This window comes from Notamacropus eugenii, chromosome 3 (assembly GCF_028372415.1).
Source record: "Notamacropus eugenii isolate mMacEug1 chromosome 3, mMacEug1.pri_v2, whole genome shotgun sequence".
Taxonomy (NCBI): domain Eukaryota; kingdom Metazoa; phylum Chordata; class Mammalia; order Diprotodontia; family Macropodidae; genus Notamacropus; species Notamacropus eugenii.
This window is the reverse complement of record NC_092874.1, coordinates 338,090,151-338,104,867: the sequence shown is the minus strand read 5'-3', so window position 1 is coordinate 338,104,867 and position 14,717 is coordinate 338,090,151. Positions and strand designations below refer to the sequence as shown.

Here is a 14,717-nt window from a genome sequence, read left to right as displayed (position 1 = left end):
TTCACAAATGAGGGTTTACAGTTAAAAAAATTGCCTTGTAGTTTGTATAGACAGTGTTTGATAGCAATGATGGGTGAAAATGTTGGAACTGTAGCAAAAGGTAAAGCTGGTAGCAATAAACATATCTGTTTTATTCACTGCATGATCTATCAGGAGGCACTCATAGCCAAAAAAAAAAGTAACAGAGTTAGATGTTGTATTTCATGATACCATCAAAATCATTAACTTCATTAAAAACTGTGTCCTTAAGAGTTATTTGTTTTAAAACCTTTGGAAAGCATGAACTTCAATTGCAAAAGGGGAAGGTGGCTCTCAAAAGGACAAAGTTTAAACAAATTATTGAAACAGAAAGATAATTTGTTTTACTTTTGACTGCACATAAATCTGATTTTGTTACTTTTTAAATAATAACTCATGGCTTTCAAAACTGTATTATTTGTCAGATATTTTTTGGAAAAACTCTATGCTTTTATCACGTTGCTTCAAGGAAAAAATATAGTACATTTATGTTAAGAGATAAAATTAAAAGTTTTACAAAAAAGTTGATATATAGAAGAATAAGATAGAAAACGGTTCTTTAGAAATATGTACAGCTATAGATGATTTTATAATTGAAAATAACTTTCCCAAAGTTTTATTTGTAAGGGTTGTAATTGATCATAGGAAGTGCCTGGAGACACAGTTTCATAAATACTTCCCTTCAAATTTTGATTCTAAAAAACTAAGTTGGGTTCATAAAACACACAAAATTGAAATTTAAAAAAATGTCAGTCATATGCCATTAAAAGTTCAGTAAGAATTTGTCTAGTTATCAAGTGACACAGATTTAAAGCTTGAGTTTTCTAAAAAGTTGTTAAATGAATTTTGGCTTGGGATTAAGATGAAATTTCCAACAATTTCTGAAATGGCCCTAAACATAAATATGCCATTTTGTACTATGTATTTATGTGAAGCAGCATTCCCAATACTCATGATGAGAAAATCAAAATATTGATCAACTCTGAAAAATGTTGAAGATACTTTGCATCCTTCATTATCAAAAATTTCACTGAAATTTAATTATTTATGTAAAAATAAACAAGCACATTTATATGCAAATTTGCTTTCATCTTTAATAAATTGTAAAATTATATGTATGCCAAAATTGTTTTAAAATAAATTCCTTTATGATTTATTATCAGCAAATGTTTCATTTGTATATCTATTTTATATACCTGTATAGCCAGAGTCATGTAAAAATATATATGTGGTAAAAAGGAGTCATGAGTGGAAAAAGTTTGAGAAGTCCTGCTTTAGTCTAGGAGTGAAGTAGAAGTAATAAAAATGAAAAATGATACCATTAAAAAAATTAGTTGCCATCAAAACTATCTGGTAATTGAAGAAATTGAAAAAAAAGAGAGAAATGAGAAGTGGAAGAGGAAATATATAATAGCCATCCAACTAAATGTATACAAAAAGTGTTTTAGAAAACAATAGAAGATTAAAAATAAAAATGAGGAAATATTTAAATGTACATATATATATATTCACATATATATATATATATCCAAAAAAAAAACTGATCTAGCAGTGAAGGGGTGAAAGAAATTTCCTTTAAAATTGCATATTATATAATATGCCCCAAAGTGTTCCAGTTAGAAGAGAGACAAAAGAAACCATGATAAAACATAAAATGTTGGAAGAAAACTAAATAAGATATTTATCTCACTTATAGGGGAAAGGCTTTTTTTTTTTAATTGAACAAATAGAAGGGATCAAGAATCTGAAAAGATATGCTTGACTACATAAAATGTTTTAAAACATCTGTCCAAAAAATCATTAACATAAAGATTGGGAAAATGCCAGAACTATGAAAGAAAAAAATGAACATCTAAATTGCAAAAGAAACTATTAAAAATCATAGCTGAAATTTTCATTTCACCATGAATTTTATCAGATATGAATGGTTTTCAAAAGGGGAAGCAAAAATTATTAAATTGCCACTAAAATTAAAAATTCTCACTTGAAAAATCTTTAACCTTACAAATAAATAGTTACAAATTTAATTAGTTTGAGAAACCATTTTGCATGCATCAGATTGCCAAAATATAATTACAAGTCACAAAATTCACACCTAGTGGACCTGTGGATAATAAAAACATTCATTGAAGGTAGAATTGTTGAAGTGTGGATCTTTTTCTGGAGAAAAACGTGACAGCATATACAAAAGGTTACTACAATACTCATATCCTGTGACACAATTATACTTTTCAAGACTAAACCTTGAAAGTGTTATTAAAAACAATAAAAAGAGCTATCAGTTCAAAAGTTTTTGTCACAGTATATATACTATGGAATGGCAAAACAAAACAAAAAAAAACCTGGTAACAATTTAAATGCCCAATAAGGGCTTTGTTAAATTAACTGTGGTGCAAAATATAACAGAAATACTATAATAAAATTAAGATTAATAAGGATAATGGATATTAAAATATGTTTTAAAGACTTTTAGGAATTGATACAAAATAAGAAAAGTAGAATCAGGCTTTCCTCGTTAGGCCAGGGTTTGCTAGGATGCCAGCATAGGAGTCTACATCCAACATAACAAGGACCCAAAAGTCCAGCACAAGGGATCCAAGAGCCAGCACATCTACCTGTGGCTGCTGGTGAAGCTCTATCACATCCTGGCCCACAGAATCAACTCACCTTTCAACAAGAATGTCCTGAAGAAGCTATTCATGAGTTGGACAAACCAATGAACCTGTCCGTGTCCTGCATGATCAGGAAAATGAAGCTGCCTGGCTGGGAGAATAAGACAGCTGTGGTTGTTGGGACTGTGACAGATGATATGAGGATGTAATATGTCCCCAAGCTGAAGGTGTGTGCCCTTCACATTAATAACACTGTCTGGAATCACATCCTCAAGGCTGATGGGAAGATTCTCATCTTTGACCAGCTGACCATGACATGAGGTCACCCAAGGACCAGGGCATTGCCCTGCTATCTGGTCCCCAGAAGGGCCACAAGGTATACAGGCATATTGGAAAGGCATGTGACATTCCCCACAGCCACACCAAACCATATGTCTGATCCAAGGGCTGAAAGTTCTAGCACGCAAGGGACCACTGGGCCAGTCACAATCAGGGTCACAAAAACTAATTCACTTCTTCATTGTTATATGAAAGAAATTTTGGAGAATAAAAGAAAGAAGGAAAGAAAGAAAGGGAAGGAAGGAAGGAAGGAAGGAAGGAAGGAAGGAAGGAAGGAAGGAAGGAAGGAAGGAAGGAAGGAAGGAAGGAAGGGAAAGAAAGAAAGGAAGAAAGAAAAAGAAAGAAAGAGAGAGAAAGAAAGAAAGAAAAAGAAAGAAAGAAAGAAGAAAGAGAGAAAGGAAGGAAGGAAGAAAGAAAGAAAGAAAAAGAAAGAAAGAAAGAAAGAAAGAAAGAAAGAAAGAAAAAAAAGAAAAAGTGATTGAACAATTTCATTGAACAGTATGTGTTGTTGTTATTGGTGGTGGCGGTGGTCAGTTATTCAGGCACATCCAACTCTGTGATCCCATTGATCATAGTACACCAAGACCTTCTACTGTCTACTATCTCTTGAAGTCTTGAAATGACACAAATACTCAAATAGTTTGAAATCTTATTGATGTAGCTACCTCTTCCAATGATGAGATCATAATCTGCCTGACCCAACTTTTCCAAATCCTGTAAATTGAATACAAGAACCTTTTTCATCTCTTTACAGTGAGAGAATACCAGTAGAACATAAGAGATATGCATTAGTTATCCCTTCTAACTATGTGAGGAAACCATTTTTCTGATTCATATATTTCTTTGATGACTGTTTATGATGTTCTTCTTTGTAATTCCTTGTTTGTAGTTAGTTCCAGCTGGTTCACCTCTACCTTGAGCTTCTCCATTGTCCTCTGGGAGATGCTCCTTTCTAATTCTTTGAAGTCTGTCCTTGACTCAGACAATGCTTGAGTCATGCACCAAAATTAACTGAATTAATTGATTTTAAATGTAGTTACTATTTAATTGTAAATAATAACTAAGATGTTCTGAAGAAAACATTTAACTTTAAAAAAAAGAAAATGGTGATGTCAATAATTTTCATATCTGCAGATCAGCATTGTAGCTACAGGATTATACAAGCTTACTGACAAAAGGTCATTTAACAGAATACACAAAAAGAAAAGACAAAGAAACAACAACAAAAAGGAAAGAAAAAGAAAAGACAACAATCATTCACAGATGCCTATAACCCTTTACTGGGTTCTCCTCCCTTCTCTGCAGGGAGCTACTAATAACTCACTCTCGATCTAATTGCTGGTATGTTAGTCAAAGCCCCATAGAATCTTTTATTTTCTGAATATCTGTTTCATCTCTTAATTAGTCAGTCTCATCTCCTTCTTCCAGGGAACAGAGATATGCACATAGAGTAAAAACCAGGATAAGTAAGATAACAAGAGCCAGAAATGGATATGGCCTAGGCTGTAGACCTTCACTATGCTACTGTTCAATCACTTGTATACTTCCACATTTTCACATATACTTTCTGTATATATCAGCACTCATAGACAGTGAGGAGTCATCAGAAATATAGCCCTTTTCCCTTGGCATTCTTTTTCTGTATCTATGGCCCAGATCTTGTGAATCAGTTAGAAATGGAGATTTGAAAATAGCATTCATCAATAAAACTTATGCCCATACTTTGGGCCATTTCTAAAGAGGATCATGAATATGGCATTTTGCTTAAAAATTTGGAGCAACCGTTTATGTCTGGAGAGTACATAAGACTATATCATTTCTTTGCAATAGATGCTGGTGGGGAAAAACATTTGGAAAAAAAAAAGAATAGGTCAGTAAACATTTAATAAATACCTGCTATACAGGTGCTGTGTGAGGTAGTTGGCATATAAAGATAAAAAAATAAAGTGGTCCCATACACAAAGTAATTAAAGAGTAATTTTTATGGAAGAGAACCTAGTAAAAAAGGAGGAGAGGATCAGAAAAGACCTTTCATAGATTTTTGCTGAGCTTTGAGGAAGAAGGAAAGAAGGAAGGAAGGAAGGAAGGAAGGAAGGAAGGAAGGAAGGAAGGAAGGAAGGAAGGAAGGAAGGAAGGAAGGAAGGAAGGAAGGAAGAAAATAGCATAATTTCAGGCTCACCAAGTGCTGCCCCATCAGGTAATTTAGCGGATGTGTTCCCATCAAAATATCTCCAGCAAAGTTGTGGTAAATCTACCCAGCTCTGTGGGAGTTGCATTCAAACTGAAGATATGCATTAAAATTGACTGTTCAAGAAAGATTTAATGATGATGGTTCTTGAAGCCCAAGTCCACATTTTAAAAGGTCAGCAGGACCTAAGAAGGCTGCAAAGAAGTCTGTCTCTATAGCTCTAAGAAAAGGGTCAACATTATTGTACTTTAATAGACACAAAAATAGACATGATTCATGAATCATGAAGGAGAAGTGCTATTACGCTATAACAGTGTTCAACCTGCAATACAAATAATGCCTAAAATATCCACATCTCAAACTGTAAGCTCCCTCAAATTCAGAAGTCACATTTTGTCTACCTTTGAATCTTTCTCTATGCCTAGTACAGTGTCCTGCATATAACGAGCACTTAATAAATACTTCTTTTAATGAATGAATAAGTGAATGCATGAATGAATGAATGTTAGAAGTAGGGCAGTTATGAAGTATTACATAGCTAAAAGGTCACCCATTCCTAGTTCCCTCTCAAAGTAGCTTATCCTCCAGTTGTGGCCAGCTGAGACCCTGACTGATTTTGGTGGAGTATTTCAGTGAAGGCAAGGAGAGTATGAAGGAGTCTGGAGTCTGCATTTTTGTAATTGTCTATTCCAACTAAGCAGTGATTAAAGTTTACAAGGGGACTGAAACAAGTATTGGTAGATTGTGAATTCCTGCTGTCTAAATTCAACAAGTATTTATTAAGTTCTTGCTATGTGGAAGGTATTGTGGATTCTTGGAATGATTGTCAATCAATTGTAAATAGTGTGAAATGTCAGAGTGGACCTTCATGCCAGATGTCCCTCACTCACCAAGTTACTCAGCACTTCCAGGGTATAATGATAAGCCACTTTTAATGGTTGATATTCAATTTGTATAATGCTTGAGTCCTTTATAGGGATTTTCAAAAGGAAACTGCTCAAGGGATCCATAGCTTAAAGGTGAATCGTAGTGAGAGTATACCTGGGTCTTTAACAGAATGAAACAAAAATAAAATCTAGATGACTTCTTAGGCTGTTGATATCATTCACTTATATATAGGACAGAATTAACTTGATTTAGAGAAAGACTTCAGTCAATCAAGAATATATGTATGTATGTATGTATACACATATATACATATGTGTATGTGTATAGGTAGTATGTATACATGTAGTAAATATATATGTATATATACATATATATGCATGTGTGTGCATATACACACATATATGCAAATATGTACAATCTTTCAGTGTGAACTCTTAGCATCCTATGATAAAAATAAACATTTAATACATGCATACATATACATGCACACATATATGCAGATATATGTTTGTATACATGTACATATATGTGTGTATAAGTTTTGGTGAGGTTCTATTTTTTAAAAATGTGAATTGTGATAGTGACAAGAGAGCTAGATTGAGACCTAGGTTTAAGATTTAGCTTTGCCTCTTACTGCCACTATGACCTTGGGCAAATCACTTAATCTCTCTGGACCTAAGTTTTTCCTGCAGTGAAAAAAATGACTAGATGGTGACCTAGAAGATTCCTTCCAGTTCTAAATCTATGATCTTATAATCCTATTTAGGGCTAGGCCAAGCTGGTTAGAAATTCTCCCAGAGAGCTGATCCTCATTTTGCACACTGATAAGAATAAGTCACATATCTCTAGTTCTCAGACTATAAATACAGCATAACGAGGATGATTGTTGGCAAACCAGGAAGGTTGAGTCTATAACTTTCTAGTTCTTGGAGTTTGGACTTTTGACTGAAATAACACAGTAGAGTACTAAGGTACAACCTGGTCATTTATATCCCCTTCTTTAATCTACTCTCTTGCCAAAATTCTCAGTACTTTGTTTGTTTTAGGAGAGACTATTTTTTCTTAGTGATAGACTATTTGGGACACACTTTATAGAAGCAAAGAAAGGAATATCTTTTCCACTATACTGCTCCTAATTCGAATTCAAATTCAACAATCGTTTCTGAAATGCCTGTTGACTATAGAATATTGAATTGGTTGTGGATAAGATTTAAAATTTAGTTTCAAAGTTCTTGCCCCCATGGAATCCTATACAGTAGGAGGGAATGAAATATTCACAGAGAACTATAATATATTATAACTACACTGAGATAGGTACAAAATAAAGTTACATGAGGTCTAAGGTGGCAAGACATTATAGAGAGGGAAACATTGGAGAACACTGCTCCCTAAGATTTTTCTTTAGTTTTAAATTTTCAAAAATTATGCCTCAATTCTTAGATGGTACTAGAAACCAGAGGGTCTATATTCATGATAATATTAGGCAAGATACACATAGGTAAAAATAAAGAACAGGATTGGTATTTCCTGGTATTTCAATTCTTGATATTTTAACAAGAGACAGAAAAGAAGGCAGGAAGGCAGGAAGGCAGGAAGGCAGGAAGGCAGGAAGGCAGGAAGGCAGGAAGGAAGGAAGGAAGGAAGGAAGGAAGGAAGGAAGGAAGGAAGGAAGGAAGGAAGGTAGGAAGAAAAGAAGGAAGGAAGGAAAATTTAACTGAAATATTTTTCTCCCAACTTTTTTTGGATTTATAAACATTGTTTCATTTACAATTTTCTAAAATCAGGTTTGTTTCAGAGGGTTTAAGTTTGTAGCCCATTTTCTCCTCTTCTCTTTCTGGTTTCAGCATAAAAATATTTAATATATAAGACTATCTCAGTTGGCTCAAGTCTCCACTCCAGGTCAAGTAGGCACTTCTAAAATCATCTGAACAATCTAATACTTTACTAATAACATACATTTGAAGCAATATTCTTCATCAGAATTCTACCTTAGCAGAACATATAGTCCTTGAGCCCAAGGACCATTTCATTTTTTTTTTTACTTTGCATTTCCAATCCTTGGCATAACGCCTGGCACACAGTGTGGTGATTTCTGCTGTTCAGTCACCCAGTTGTGTATGACTCTTCCTGACCCTGTGGACCACAGCACTCCGCTACTGTCCATGGAATTTTCTCAGTAAAGATACTGGAGTTGTTTTCCATTTCTTTCTCCATTGGATTATGACAAACAGGCTTAAGTGATTTGTCAAGGGTCATACAGCTTGTGTCTGAGGCCAGATCTGAACTCAGATGTTCCTGACTCTATAGGAACAAAGAAAGGAATGCCCTATGCACTATACCACTCCTAATTTGAATCCAAATTCAACAAATATGCCAATCCTGTTCTTTATTTTTACTTATGTGTATCCTGTCTAATATAATCATGAATATAAACCATCTGGTTTCTAGTACCACCTAAGAATTGAGGCAGAATTTTTGGAAATTTAAGACTAAAGAAAAATCTTGGGGAGCAGTATTCTCCAATGTTTCCCTCTCTTTAATACCTTACCACCTTAGACCTTATGTAACTTTATTTTGTACCTATCTGGGTATAGATATAAGATATTATAGTCATCTGTGAATATTTCATTCCCTCCTACTGTATAGGACTCCATGAGGGCAGGAACTTTTTAACTAAACTTTAAATCTTATCAATACCCAATACAATGTTCTATGTCCAACAGGCCCAGAACTCTATCCTCTGGGCCATCTAGCTGCTCTGGGACATGGTAGATATTGATAAATTCTTTATGATTAGTTGATTCATGACTAAAATAATGAGCAAAAGAATAGATATTTTGCTCATATACTCACCAGATCTAGGGTTTCTACCTGAGTGAATACTGGAGAAATTATTGAAAATATGATCCCTGGGAAGATTCACACAGTAAGAGATAGGGTAGGGAAGATTCATCCATGTAGTATATTTCATTTTAACCCACAAGTAATCAGTCAATCAAGAAATATTACAAAACTATCTCTGTCTCTTAAGTCTTTAGTATTTTCTCAGTAAATAAATATTTATTAAGCACCTACTGTGTGCTAAGCACTGGCGATACAAAAAAAGGCAAAAAAACCCAACAGGGAAACAATATACAAACAACTATATACAGAATAAATTGGAGAACAGAGAGAAGGAACTAGTAGTAATGTAAATGAGGAAAACATTGTTGTAGAAGGTGGAACTTCTGCTGAGACTTGAAGGGAGCCAGGAGGTGAAAATAAAGAGGGTGAGAATTCCAGGTTTAGAATAAGGCAATGAAAATGCTCAAAATTAAGGGTTGGAATATATTTTACAAAGAACAGGTAGACCAGTATCAATGGGTTGAAGAATGTACAGGATTAAGCTATAGGAAACTTGGAAAGGTGGGAAGGGACTGGTTATGAAGAACTTTGTACATTGAACAGAGAAGTTTATATTTGACCCTAAAGATGATAGAGAGCCACTGCAATAAATGAGGGGAAGGGAGTTTTCAAAACTGTGCTTTATGAAGAACATTTTAGCAGATTGGACTAGAGAGAACTTGAAGCTGAGAGACTGACTCAAAGGCCATTATGATAGTTGAGGCACAAATTGGTGAGGACCTACACCAGGGTGGTGGCAGTGGCAGAGGAGAAAAGGGGACAGGTATGAAATATATAATCTCATGAAAGTCGAATCAACAAAACTTGGTAACAGATTAGATACAGATGGTAAGAGAGAGTGAGGAGTCAAAGATGACATCTAGAAGGGTGATTTCTTTCTCAGCATCTGGAAAGCAGGCTTTGAGTTAGCTGTGCCCTCCAAATCTTGTGGAATTGGGAACTCTTTCTCCAAGCGGTTCTTCTTTTCTTAGGATTCTGTGCCTTTTATGCAAGGCCACATCCAGTGGCACAGTCCCCTGGGGGCCAGATTAGCAAATTCATTCTTACTATAGTTCACTGAGCTCAGACCAGTTAGGAGCAAGACACATCTCTGCTGTTTCATCTCTGGTGTCTTCTCATACAGCTTTCTGAGTTATTCTTAGCTTTTCACCATTATACGATATATTTTGTCTATACCCTACACAAGCTTTTTTTTTCTTTTATCTAGATCTGTGCTTTCCTTGATTTGGCAAACTACTGGGGAATAAATTCCCTCTATCAGTATACATCTGCCATACATAATCTTAGAAATTTGCCTAAGGCATTGAGAGATTAAATTATTTCTCCAGACTTACACATGAATGAATGGGCAAAGTATTTATTAACCATTTAGTATGTACAAAATACTGTACTAAAGATTGGGGATACAAATACAAAAGAATCCCTGCTCTTAAGGAGCTCCCATTTTAATGAGAGAGATAATACTTAGGAAAGATTCTTCAACAAGTCAGTTGGAAAAGTCTCATGCTCCTCAGAATGCAATGCAGAGCTTATTAATCCTTTAATATTATTTCCACTGATAAAATCATCGTTTTCTGATGACAATGCCAAGAACTTTGATGGTAAGAACTTTCCTTTCTAGATCTTTTGTGGAAACTGTAGAAACGGTTTCAAGGCTATATCTCCACAGAGGTTGCTTCACAAAATAATGGCAGAGGGCACTGGGCTGGAAGCCATGCTATTCCCAAGGCTCTTGAGCTCAGGTCCTGGGCTCTCCATTAGGTCTAAGGAGAATAGTAGTCAAGGTGATGGTTTGACTTGTCTGACACTTGCTGCCTCCTATCTCTTCTTTGGTGTGTTTTTCTGCATCATCTAGGCTTGCTTGCCTTCTCTGTGTGTCAAAGGAAGTTAACTGAAAGTTGTTGGGGATGATTAGACAGTTTTCTATAGGAGTCACTTCCCAGGATGATGGCTGTGAGTCCTGGGCTAGAAACAGGACTGATGATCTGAGGCATGCTGCCACTCTCAAGTCTCCTAGCTCTCTGTCTGTTGGTGGCAGTTGTTGGTTGTGGCAATTCTTCTCTGCAATTATTTCTCCTTTCAATGATGGCTATAGGGTCTGGGTTTGGAAGTAGGTCTTGCAGCTTATGGCACACTGATATACTCAAAACTCTTGAAATCAGGGTTCTAGGCTGTCTCCATCAGATGCTAAGGAATTAATAATTTCCCCAGAGTTACATGCAACTGGCACCACTTTGCTCCAGGTGCCTAATTAATAATAGCATTATCACATAAGCAGGGCTCAAATTGTTTGTTTCATATGTGAAGAAAGGGTCTGAGTCCTCACTGGTACTTCTAAGAGAGTCATCACACCCCTGAAAGAGAATGAAACTACCATGATTCCTGAGCCTGGAGTGGTGAGAGGTTTGAAATTGTCCTGCCAATGAACAGAATCCTCAGACAGTCAGACTATGTAATGGAATGTACAAGAGAACCAATGCAGAAGCAGTGACTAAGGATGTGTGTACTAGAAAGTGACAATGGGTACTGAAATGACTGAAGCTTTCCTTATTACTCCTAAAATTTTATGCTATTTAAGTTTGTTTTAATTTTTGATTTAATATCTTTTCTTAAAGGGTTTTCCCTTTACATAAAATCTATGATCAATAATGACTAATGTATCCTGCATTTTTAAGTACAAATTTATTTTATTTTGGGAAGGGAGAAATGGTGAAAGTCAATGACTAGCTTAATAATGTGGAGAATTTAAATAAGATAGGTCTAATTTCTGTCTACACTTAAGATGTTACCTGAGGTATCTGAACAATTTTTATTTTTTATTATTATTTATTAATTTATATCATATTATATTATAGTTATATTATATACAATAAAATATTATATTATGAATTATTATTATTCAAAACAAATTTGCTTTTTTAAAGCAAAAAATTGTTGTCACATATGAACTTTTTAAGTAGTAGAGAAAGTGATCCACATGGACCAGGGGCCATTTTTGCCTCTAGGATAAAATGAGCCCAAAATTTTATACAGGCTAAGTTGCTTTGAATGTGATCACCATAGTCAAAGCTCCAGTCTCCTGACTGATGACAAGGAGTGGGGTATCCTTTGCTCATTTGCATCCAGATCCTTTTTGATCCCATTTGGGATTTTCTTGGCAAAGATTTTGCAGTGGTTTGCCATTTCCATCTCTAGCTCATTTTTAGACGAGTAACTGAGTAAACCAAGATTAAGTGACTTGCCCAGGGCCATATAACTGGTCTGTGTCTGAGGCCAAATTTTGAACTCAGGTCCTCCTGACTCTGGGCCCTGTCTACTATGGCTAGTGACAGTACAGATTGTAACCAAAGGCACAGGTATGCCCATGAGAGACCCAATGGCAGAATGGAGAAGAAAGACATAGTCTAGGAGTACTTGGGTCTTCTCCTTTTTCCTGTAGGGAGGGAGGAATAAAGGAGCAGCTTCCTATGGTGATGGGGAGAGAGATAAAAGAGTTAATTTTATTGCAAAATGATACTCTCTGCTTACAATAGGATCTTGCTCTAGTACTGGAAGGGACCTTAGGGATCATTTAGAACAACTTGTTCATTTTACAGATGAAAAAAGTGGATCACAAATCTTAAAAGACACACCCAAAGTCATCCAGGTAATGTATCAGAATCAGGCCTTGAATCCAGGGCCTTAGCCACCAAATTCAGAATTTCTCCCACTAAACCACATTGTCTTGTGAGGACCCCCAAAACCAAAGTGCATAGGTCCTTGCCATTTCATCCACCACCACAAACATGTAAACTACTCTCAGCATACTCATGAGGGAGTTTACTGGGTCATACCTGTTAAAGAGTACTATTCTGGCTGATTTAATTCCAAGTCATGAAAATGAGCTATAGCTGATTGCATTTCTTAGAGCAAAATTAGAACTGTTTTTTCTTAATCAAATATCTTGCAGTTTCATAAAGCACAAATTACTTCTCATCCCAAATAAATGCTGGAAGTTAATTTGTATTTAAAAGGTTATGAATTACAACTTATCTCTTGGACACTAGTTCAGAAAGGAGGCATATTTCTAATGGTGACATTTTTGCCCTGGAAGAATGAAAACTTGTCAGCCATTTCTCTGATAGCTTTGACAGGGATTAAAATGTCAAAAGAAGAACTTGAATTATCACAAATTAACTATAGTGTGTGAATATTAGACTACTCTCCACAAGTTCTTGTACAGATACATATTCCCCATATCTCTAATACCAAGCTTCTCATTAAGTCCATTGCCACTACAAATTGTCCCTGAAATGTCTGTTATTATCAGAAACATTGAATGTTTGAGCCTTTATGATCTGTGTATTATGTAAAGAACAATTAAAAAAATGTTTAGTTCAGGATCTTTCTCAGACTATTCTGCTAAACCAAAGGGCTATTGTTTTCCTGTAAATATGTTTAAACAAATAAAGTACAGCTTCTTTTATTAACAGCAAATAGCATTCCATTACATGAGAATCATCATCCTCGGATTTGGATACAGGTGAAAGATTTTTCTCAGCTCTAGATCAACATATTTTTTCCCCTAAAAGTCCAACAGCAGGTAGCACTTCCTCAGCTAAACTATAAACAGGACATAACTATGTAAATACTATTGCCTTTATTTTCTCTTCAGGCTAAAAAAAGGCCCAATGACAGAAATTCTTGAGTTAAAAAAGGTGGCAGTCCACCTTTGATACCCTATCAAATTCTTAAGTTTGGCTTACTTACTAGGATAGTTGTATCCTCCGCAATGTACTCCAGGTAGGGACCAATGGTGCCTTTCACCTTGAATAAATCACAATAAATGTAGGCACAGAGAAAAAGCTATCACTGCTTTAGACAGAATAGCTGTAGTACCCCTCCACTAGACTGCTACTGGTGCCTGCAATTCTCAAGGTGGTACTCTTGGTCATCAGTCAACAGTATATATGATATGTTGGAAGCAAAATTCTAACCCACAGAGCTAAAGCTAGTCTTTTCTTCAAGAAAGATAATGAATTCATCCTTTAGACTTATTGGCTAAGGAGGCAAAAAGCTTGTGCAGTTGATGAAGCTTCATGCTCTGCTAAATGCAAGGTAGCCAGAAAATTAAGAGCTCCAGCTCATCCCTGGAGTTTCTGGTCATCAGAGCTGCAGCAGCATGAACACTGACATAGGGCAGCACTTCTCAAATGAATCAGCACTGTATCATTGCTAAATATCCTTCCTCTGCTATGGGCAAGTAAGAGTCCCTTTATTAACTACTAGATTATTCATTTCATACCAAGATGAAACCCCAAATATTGGGTTGAGCTCAATTAGGATTGGCCTGTTACATGTGACTCTGTAGAAAGAGCCCTTGTCTAGGAACCAAGTGAGCTAAGTCTTGACTCTGCTACTAACACATTGTGTGACCTTGGACAAGTGGGATCTTCCTATCTGAACCTCAATTTCTTCAACAAGAAAAATGAAAAGATTGGGATAATTTAGCTAGGAAATGCCTTCAACTTTAATTCTCCACGAGCCATTCTCCTGGGATAAGATATTGTCTGTCAAAGAACTATGTTTTTTTTTGTTGTTGTTCAGTTGACCCTATTCTAGGGTTTTCTTGGCAAATGGTTTGCCATTTCCTCTTCCAGCTCATACAGATCAAAAATTGAAGTCAGCAGGATTAAATAATTTCTCAGGGTCACACAGCAAATAAGTATCTAAAGCCAGTTTTGAACTCAAGTCTTCTTGACTCTGCTGCTCTATACACTATACCACCT

The 14,717-nt window shown here is 35.6% G+C and overlaps 1 pseudogene; it reads left to right on the top strand.

Moving 5' to 3' along the window:
* The first annotated feature begins 69 nt into the window (after positions 1-69).
* LOC140532153 (large ribosomal subunit protein eL18-like) lies at positions 70-3,090 on the top strand (annotated as a pseudogene).
* Positions 3,091-14,717: the final 11,627 nt, after the last annotated feature.